At 43.8% G+C, this 9,421-nt stretch overlaps 1 pseudogene; it reads right to left on the reverse strand.

Annotated features, from left to right (window-relative positions):
- Positions 1–2,252: 2,252 nt before the first annotated feature.
- Positions 2,253–9,181, reverse strand: LOC127671467 (sorting nexin-18-like; annotated as a pseudogene).
- Between the last annotated feature and the right edge of the window lie 240 nt (positions 9,182–9,421).

Genomic DNA, 9,421 nt, shown 5'->3' on the forward strand with positions numbered 1-9,421 from the left:
ACAGGGAGAAAGTTTCTGAACAGAACACCAATAGCGAATGCTCTAAAAGCAAGAATTGACAAATGGGACCTCATAAAATTACAAAGTTTCTGTAAAGCAAAGGACACCATCAAAAGGACAAATCGGCAACCAACAAATTGGGAAAAGATCTTCACCAACCCTACATCAGATAGAGGTCTAATATGCAATATATACAAAGAACTCAAGAAGTTATACCCCAGAAAACCAAATAACCCTATTAAAAATGGGGTACAGAGTTAAACAAAGAATTCTCACCTGAAGAACTTCGGATCGCTGAGAAACATCTTAAAAAATGCTCAACTTCATTAGTCATCAGGGAAATGCAAATCAAAACAACCCTGAGATTTCACCTTACACCAGTCAGAATGGCTAAGATTAAAAACTCAGGAGACAGCAGATGTTGGAGAGGATGTGGAGAAAGAGGAACACTCCTCCACTGCTGGTGGGGTTGCAAATTGGTCCAACCACTCTGGAAATCAGTCTGGTGGTTCCTCAGAAAACTGGGCATGTCACTTCCGAAAGATCCTGCTATACCACTCCTGGGCATATACCCAGAGGATTCCAAAGCATGTAATAAGGATATATGCTCCACTATGTTCATAGCAGCCCTATTTATAATAGCCAGAAGCTGGAAAGAACCCAGGTATCCCTCAACAGAAGAATGGATGCAAAAAATGTGGTATATACACAATGGAGTACTATTCAGCCATTAGAAACAATGAATTCATGAAATTCTTAGACAAATGAATGGAGCTGGAGAACATCATACTAAGTGAGGTAACCCAGTCTCAAAAGATCAATCATGGTATGCACTCATTAAAAAGTGGATATTAGCCTGGAAAACTGGAATACCCAAAACATAAAACACACATCAAATGAGGTACAAGAAGAATGGAGGAGTGGCCCCTTGTTCTGGAAAGACTCAGTGAAGCAGTATTCGGCAAAACCAGATCGGGGAAGTGGGAAGGGGAGGGTCGGAGGACAGTGGGAGAGAAGGGGGCTTACGGGACTTTCGGGGAGTGGGGGGCCAGAAAAGGGGAAATCATTTGAAATGTAAATAAAAAATATATCGAATAAAATAAAAATACATCAGAAAAAAAGAAGAAAAAAGAGAGAAGAGACAATATCAAGGTAGAATATTGGACATACCTGGGGGAGTGAGAGAAACACTTCCTTCATAAAGCAAAGGGTGCTTCTATAACATTTTGGGAGTTATCTCAGTGCATAAGCTGATGGAGATGTTTTGGAAGGAATGGAAATCTAAGGAAAATGAATAACAATTACTTTTACTTCCTCTTCAGGTAAAAGTAAGAGTTAGTGTGGCTATTAACAATCTGGATAGGAGTCACTAGTCAATGGAGTTCCATTTTCTTTTCCTGTAGGCAAGGGAAATGACTCTAATCTTTGAACAAGATTAATTTTTATTAATTTTTTATAAATACTAATTTTGGTTTTGATCTTTTTGTTTGTTTGATTCTAACCACCAGGAATCCATATGTAATCTATCTTGAGCTGGGCAAATCTTGGGATTTTAGAATATATGGACTCCCTGAGAACTAATTATATTTAATTTTTAGGAAAACCTGGTTATTCCCTTGACCTCAACATAAATTAGCTACATAAACTTTATTGAATCCTAATAAGTGCGTGTCTTCTTCTATAGGCTTCAAAGATTCCTGTGATTTTTGCATTTATTAGACTCTAAGGTTCACAGTGCTGATGAAGTCTACATGCTGTCCTTTTCACATTCACTTTGAATAGGTTTAAAAAACTAGAAACTGAGTACCTTTGGAGATGTATATATATCCTAATATTTTACACAAATAGTTCTCATATTGTTGCACATATATTATTGTGGTTATCTATCTATCTATCTATCTGTCTGTTTGTGAAAATATGTTATTCCTTACAATTTTTCAAACAATTACAAAAAAAATATTTTTGAAGCCACTAAGAATAAGGAAAGGCAATGAATGTGTCAGTGTGTCAAATGACATGAGCCTTAGATAATTGACATCACAATTGTCCATCAGTCTGACTACTAAATGAGCCTCAGACCGCAGTAGTTTGTCTACCAACTTTAGTCACCAATTTGATGTTTAATAGGAAGAAGGCAAAATAAAATTTAAATTCTATTGAAAGATTCTCACTTCCAGGCTCCACAGAAAAGGTATTTTTATATCTAATTTGAATCTCATAATAGACTAACCATATCAGGAATCATTATGTATTTATTCCTCCACAAAATGGATTTCCCACTTCTTGGTCACTTTTTGGGAAAATATTATTTGTTGTTGTAAAAAATGCTGCATCTGTGATTTAAAGTCTCTTACTCTAATTTGATGGAAGTGATGAATCTCGGCCAATGTGGTGAAGGAGACAGTGTTACAGCGGTCTGGAATGGCATCAGCTTTATGACCTCCATCTTCCCTTCTTCCCCGTGTAGCCAACTCTCCTTTCCTTTGGTAAGAGCTCCTTTCTGAACATGGATGATGTCTGGGAAGTTGGCCAGGTGCCCCTGATACAGTGCTAACAGTCCATGACCAGGTCCATGGCTTGCCTGGGCTGCTCAGCAAAGAGTTCTCTGATGGCGTCATAGGCGTCTCCAGGGAAAGCAATGGCCTGGTTCAGACCCGCGGACAAGGCCTGCTGATGCAGCTTAAAGGCTTAGCTGCGGCCCAGGAAGGACTGGCCCACCTTCTGATGCTCCTTCTTGAAGCCAGTCACCTGCTTGCGCGTGCGAACTCGTTGGCAGTGTGGTTGAGCTGCAGCGCGCTGTCATCCATCTTGGGGAAGGATTTGAAGCAGTCTTTCTTGCTCTCCACCTCCTGCAGGTCCAGGGCTGCGGCAGGTGGTGTGCTCAGAGTGAGGAAGAAGTTGGAGCCACCATCTCATCCCTCTCAGCCTTCTGCTTACCCTGTTTCCAGGTCTTCTCATCAGTGCTGCTGGGACTGCTCAGGAAATGCTGGAAGACATGGTACTGCGCCAGCACAGGGTGGCTGGCCATGTGGTTCATCCAGCAGATCAGACCCTTCCTGCGCTTGGAGATGAAGTCCTCCTCGAAGCGCCTGGTGGCCTGCTTCTCAGGCAGATGGGGCACCGAGATGACGGGAAATTTCTCTGCCAGGCAAGCACACAGCCAGTCCAAGGGCTGATAGCACCTGTGCACGGGCACCTGGGTATGCGTGGACACCAGCTTGTAAGAGATGCAACTCTTCAGCCCTTGAACTTGGTCTGCTCGGTGGGGTCGTAGATGGTGCACTGGAAAGGGTAGGGGTTCTCCTGCCACTCGGGCCGTAGGGACCCAGCACCATGCACACAGCTTGTCCCCATCCTTCACGAAGCCTGACGCCTGTCTCAGCACCAAGGCCTCCCAGCCCGACCTGACAGAGGTGGAGTAGCAATTAAGGTTGAGGCTCACCAAGGCGGAGCTCTTGGCTCCAGACACTTGCTGAGGCGAGGGCGCCGAGACGCTGCGTGAGCCCAGCGACAGGTCCCAGCCTGTGGACAGAGGTGCCCGCTGGCTGCGCTGCCGCCTGCTGCTGCCGAGCCTGCAAGGTCTGGGTACGCGCCACTGCCCAGCGCGCCTGTGGAGCTGTCGTCCCACTCGTCCTCCAAGTCATCGTCTCTGCCTAGGCGGGCCTGGTGACCATGGAGGAGCTGCTGGGGCGACGGCTGTAGGGCGCCCCTGCTGGAAGGAAGCTGGCATTGCCAGCTGTCAGCAGCTGGAAGGCGGTGAGCAGCGCGGCGGCAGAGGCTCAAAGCCGGCCGGGCGGCGCGTTGGCGGAGCGGGCAGAGCTCCCTGGCCAGCGTCTGCCGGTGGGCCAGGCTTGGTCGTGCAGATCACCTGTACAGAGGAGGTCGGGAAGAGACCGCGGTGGCCATGGCTGCTGATCCCTTCGAGCCAGCCCTACACTTCCTGATCACTGCACAAGCTCAACACCTGCTCCTGCAGTGAGATCTCAAAGGGGTTCTTGAACTTAAAGCCTTAGAGCGCCCGGGCATGCAGCGCCACCTTTCTGAGCCCGGCGCCTCGAGCTCGGGCCAGTCCGAGGGCCCAGTGGTCACTATCCTCGTCCCTGAACTCAAAGGGAGCTTGAAAGGAGCTTGGAAGGCAGCACAAGGTCCGCTTCCTGCTTCACTCTCGCCCTCCCTGCAGATCCGCTCTGCTAGCAGGAGCTACTGCTGCACAGGCTGCTTCTGGCCAGGGTGGGGCCCGGGCCTCCCCACAAGGTTTTCTTACCACTGGCCCTTTACATGTCTGTGCCTAGATGAGTATAGAAAGTGAATCTCTAAGTGTCCTTGTTGCAATGCTTACATTCCATTCCACATCTGTCCCAGACACACACTTTTTCTTCACTTCTCCTATTAGATCCTTCCCTATTATTCTCACCTCTCCTTGCTTGTTGGTCTAAGTGAAGACACAGATTAGGTCTTTTCATATCACAGCTGGCCCTGTACACAAAGACACAACCCAATCCCAGACCGACTTGCTGCTGGCCAGTGCAGAGTTGTAAGTGAGGTGGTACTATAAGTACAGGACTAGGCTGAGGGGCCAGGTCATCACTTGTAAATGTTCCTAGATCAAAACATGAGGAGGACAAAAAGCATTCTGATCTCCAATGCTCTATAGAGTAGAAATTAATTTATGGACAGTGGGTGAGGATCCAGACATGGCTCAGTACTGAAAAAAACATCTCATTCAATCGGAACTTATTTGATCTCAGCACCTATATGTTTGCACATAAGTTCTCTACTCAATTTCTAATTTCCTTGGGTGTCCTTGGCTCTAATAATGAATTCATATACCTACATATCGACCAAAAATTCACATGCACAAAGTCTTCTGAAAAAAATAGAAATCCATGAACATAGAACTCTGTAACTGTGTACCGGCTCATGAGCCTGCCTGGGTCTCCTCAGTCTTGATGCAAGTACTGAAGGGGAGGTGGGGTGGGGGATCAGGCAGAGAACCCATGGGGAAGTAGAGAGTGTGGAGTTCTAGGGGAAGCTTAAAGTCCCCGAAAACCCCAAGACAGCAAGAGATGGAGAATATGGAATATTTTAGCCATGTGTGTATGGACTTCCTACTTAGCCATTAGATCTCCTTGATTTGAATCAGAGAAAGAATAATAGTATTTATGTTGTAGACTCTGAATGTGTTTTCTGAGGAGACCTTGTGGCTACAAGTTGAGGACCTGTTGGAGATAATAAAAGATAGAAAATCTTGCCAATTTTCCAATTGTTTAGCGTCCTGAGCATAGGCCCCTCAGGAGTTGCTCTAGGAGTTTAGTGTGACTGGGATAAACTACGTATATATGTTTTGGGCTGAGTTAAATGCCAAATTTAAACAGTGCCTGAAGGAACATGGGATGCGGAAATTCAGCAATGAAGAAGGAACAAATGTTCTGAACTTCATGATAGTTTAGGTAGAAAGTTGCTAATATCTTTCCTTTCTTTTTCACTAAGGTTCAAGGTAATCAGATAAGTCACCCAGAAGACAAAAAGTATGGCTATTCTGCCTTACATCTCAAGTCCTGCTTCTTGGGATAGAGAGAGAAGTACACCAAGACATCTAGCCAGTTTGGATTACATAGTTAGACCTGATCGCAAGTAAAGCCAATTCTAGAGAGGAGAGAAGGGCTGTGCTGATATGTTGGTGATTCTCCATCAACAAGCAAAGAACCTCTCAGGTGATTTCATTAACACACTTAAAGAGCAGTTTATCCTCCTTGCTGCTGATATTTTCCTGTTAGCATAGTAAGAGGCATTTGTAGTCTATGAGGTGTCAGGTACAGTGACCTGTCTGAATGACAATCATGCATTTTTGAGGTAGGATATCCATATAAGGCAGGCTGGCCACATGTTTTCTTGCCTCAGCTTCAGTGAGCTTTGAGTGACAGTGATGTTGATGTTCTATTTAGGCCAGAGTTACTGATATAGCATGCTCAAGTTCTGGAGAACCAAACTCCACAAATCACCAATATAGCTGCCATAAGCTAAAAGATACTAAATAGTTACACAAAGGCACAGGTGACAAGAAAGACTCATTGCTCACAAGCTCTGTTGCTGTGATCTCTTAGGCGACTTACCTTTAAATGGTCAAGAAAGATTCAGAGGGAGCAGCGGGATGAAGTTTTCCACAGACTGATTGGAGCCACCTGAGGAGACAGAGATTCTACGCTGAATGAGGGAAGTGGCATGCCTGTCACTTACTGTTGAGTGCCTCTCCCCTCTGCATTGTGAGAGCACTATGCATCTATCTCCATCTGTGACATGGCTTTCTAGATAGACGTACCAGGCTGAAAGACTGGTCAACACACTGGTCCTGCAGTTGGCATTCCAGGACCCTAACAGATTTTATCCAGAGATATCTGAAAGAGAGAACATGATTGGACAGCTGTTAGGGTCCCACACATTTTGTTTGAAGTCCAGGAAAAGGAGGAAGCAGTGGATGCCACAGTTATTTATCATGAACTAACACACAAGTCTGGTTTCATGGTGACTCAGGGCAGTTTCTCAAGAGTACAGTAGAGAAAATGGCTATACAATTGTAAACAACCATTTTGCAGTATGTGTGTCTACATGTGCCTCTCTGTCACGGGAGGTTTCTCCAATTGTATGTGATACATGAGTATGTACAGAGATGAGGGTCTCCATGAGTGAGAGATTATGCTTGTAGATGTGAGCATTCATACATGTGTACTTAATTCTGTGTGGGCCTTCTCTGCCTCTATGCATACAGCACAAGGAATAAATCAAAGACTATGTTCTCAGGGGTTCTATTGCTGCCCTGAGAGCCTGTTACTAAGGCTCAAAGGGTATTTGAGCAAGAAAGAGATGTGGGAAGGCTGGGCTACACTTGTCAGGCAGGAAGGTCAATTGTGTTTGGAAGAGGGATGGAAGCTTCTCTGGATTCCTCTATGTAGGAAACCATGAAATTGTCTATCAGTTTAATCATCCATACACCCAAGAAGCTGCATCACATACTGTTTTGCAGGTGTGTATTGTTGTGAGCATAGGTGAAAACAGGGCTTTTCACAGAGCAGCTTACAGCATAAATAAAACATAGATTTCTGTATAGGTCAAAGCTGTAGGCATTTTGATGGGATAGCTCATTTAAACTTACTTCAAGTTGTACAACAATCTACCTACCCATTTGGTTCTCACTGTTTACAGCTCTGTTCCCTATCTTCTGCTTCCATCAGTATCTTTTCCTACTCCTGCATCTGCTTTTGTCCCCTCTGTCTGTCTCGTCCCCTGGTCAACCCCAGTAGTTTTGACCTCTCTATTGGCTGTCAGATATTTGTAATTAGCAATCAGCAGTAAGGTAGTGCCAGAATATCTATTGGATTGCCACCAGGCAATGACATTCACATTTTGAGCAGCTGTAGATCAGCAAAATTTAAAATCTAAAACACAGTGATGGTTCAGAAATGACAGCATCAAACTCCTGCCATCACTTAGCTCTTTGTCACTACAGATTTAACAATTGAAAATACAGAGATGTACCTTCATATACAGTAAGGAATGTCACCTGAACAGTGGGTGAATATGTGCACACAGCATGCGAATGTGGAGGTCAGAAGACAATTTCAGATGTTGCTTTATGTTACCTTCCACTTTCATAGTTGTGAGTCAGCTTATGAGGTACTAGAAACTACAGTCGGGTCTTCTGAAAGAGCAGTACATGCTCTTTTTTTTTTTAATTTTTTTTATTTTCTATATTCTTTGTTTACATTCCAAATGATTTCCCCTTTCCCGGATCCCCCCTCCCTATATGTCCCATAAACCTTCTTCTCTCCATCCCTTCTCCAATCACCTCCCTCCTTTTTCTCTGTCCTTAGTACATGCTCTTAATCACAAAAGCATCTCTCTAACTCTCATCTAAGATACTTAGCATTTATTGGTTTGTTTGTTTGCTATGGATCACTAAAGGGATAAAGGTTTGGAGGCCAGCAGATAATTTTAGGAAGGGGGTTCTCTTCTAGATCTGTATATTTAATTTCAGAAATGAAACTTAGAAAAGCTCAACAAAGTAAGACTTAGCAAACAGACGGAAGGAAAGAGCTCAAGAGAAGACACAAGAAACTGAGACATTCAGGAGTCCTATAAAAATACTAAACCGAAAGACAAGTTTGGGGAAGACTTGTTTGCACACCCCAGTACACCCTATGTTTGCTGCCTCAGTGTCTGTGTGTACAAATAAGTTTTGATCAGTTGACTTAGAAGGCTTTGTTCTCCTTGTGTCTGGTCTATCCTATGGAAAGTATATTATTTATTCTTATTTTTCTACTTCAGGATTTCCTGAACTCTGAAGAGAGGTATTTAATTGAAGTATCTCATATGGAGTGGTGTGCTTCTCTCTCTCTCTCTCTCTCTCTCTCTCTCTCTCTCTCTCTCTCTCTCTCTCTTTTCTCTGTGTGTGTCTGTCTGTTGATCTTTCTGTATGTATCTCTGTCTCTCTATCTCATAATGTCTGATTGTTTGTATTTGTTCCCATCAGATACATGAAAAATCTCCTCTGATGGCTAAATGAGGCACTGATTTATGAGTATATCAGAATATCACAAGAACCAACTAAATTGTTATATTTATTTATTTATGCATGTATTTTTAGATCTGTAGGATTGATATTATTTAAGTATTTTGAATATCTAGTTTCTGTTCTTGGCCACTCAAGCAGTGTCAGATATGTGTGTAAATCCCTTGAGGTACAGGAATGGCAAAACTCCTCCCCTGAGCACCTCCAACTGCCAATTTCCACGCAGAGAACACTCTAACTGCCCTCCAGGCAGGCCTCAGTCTTCCCCATCCACACTCCATCCTTACAGAGTAGCCCAAGCACACAAGTCGAAATCCCACCAATCCCTATCTTCAAAGATTTGTGCCAAACCCCAAGAACAGGGATATATCCCTGTCTTCTACTCAGTTTGTTGCTGGTTTTCATCTGAGCACAGGCAGCCAGCCCAGTAGAAGTTAAGTTTGGTTCTTCCTCCCAGCCCCATGCTCCCAGGAAGAAGATTCAATCTCAAAATATATTTACAAATACTCTAGTCATATAGTTAGGCTAATTTCTGACTTGATCATAACAAAAATTAACCAATTTATTCTAATTCATATTCTGCTGTGTGTCTGGTTACCTTTGCTCAGATACCATGGGCCTGTCTTGTCACATATTCTCAGGTGAATCTTCCAATCAGCACTGTCCCAAAATACTTTCTGCTTCCAGTATGCCCCACCTCCTACAGTCTGCCTAAACTATTGGCCAGCAGAATTTAATTGACAGGTGTCTGATCTATACAAACAGAAGATATTCTTTCCATATACCTCTCTGGGTTTTCGCCTCCCAACAAATCTGTTGCGTGAGATTTCTCTGGCTATGTGACTCTATGGTATT

The sequence above is a fragment of the Apodemus sylvaticus genome, chromosome 1 (assembly GCF_947179515.1).
Source record: "Apodemus sylvaticus chromosome 1, mApoSyl1.1, whole genome shotgun sequence".
NCBI lineage: Eukaryota > Metazoa > Chordata > Mammalia > Rodentia > Muridae > Apodemus > Apodemus sylvaticus.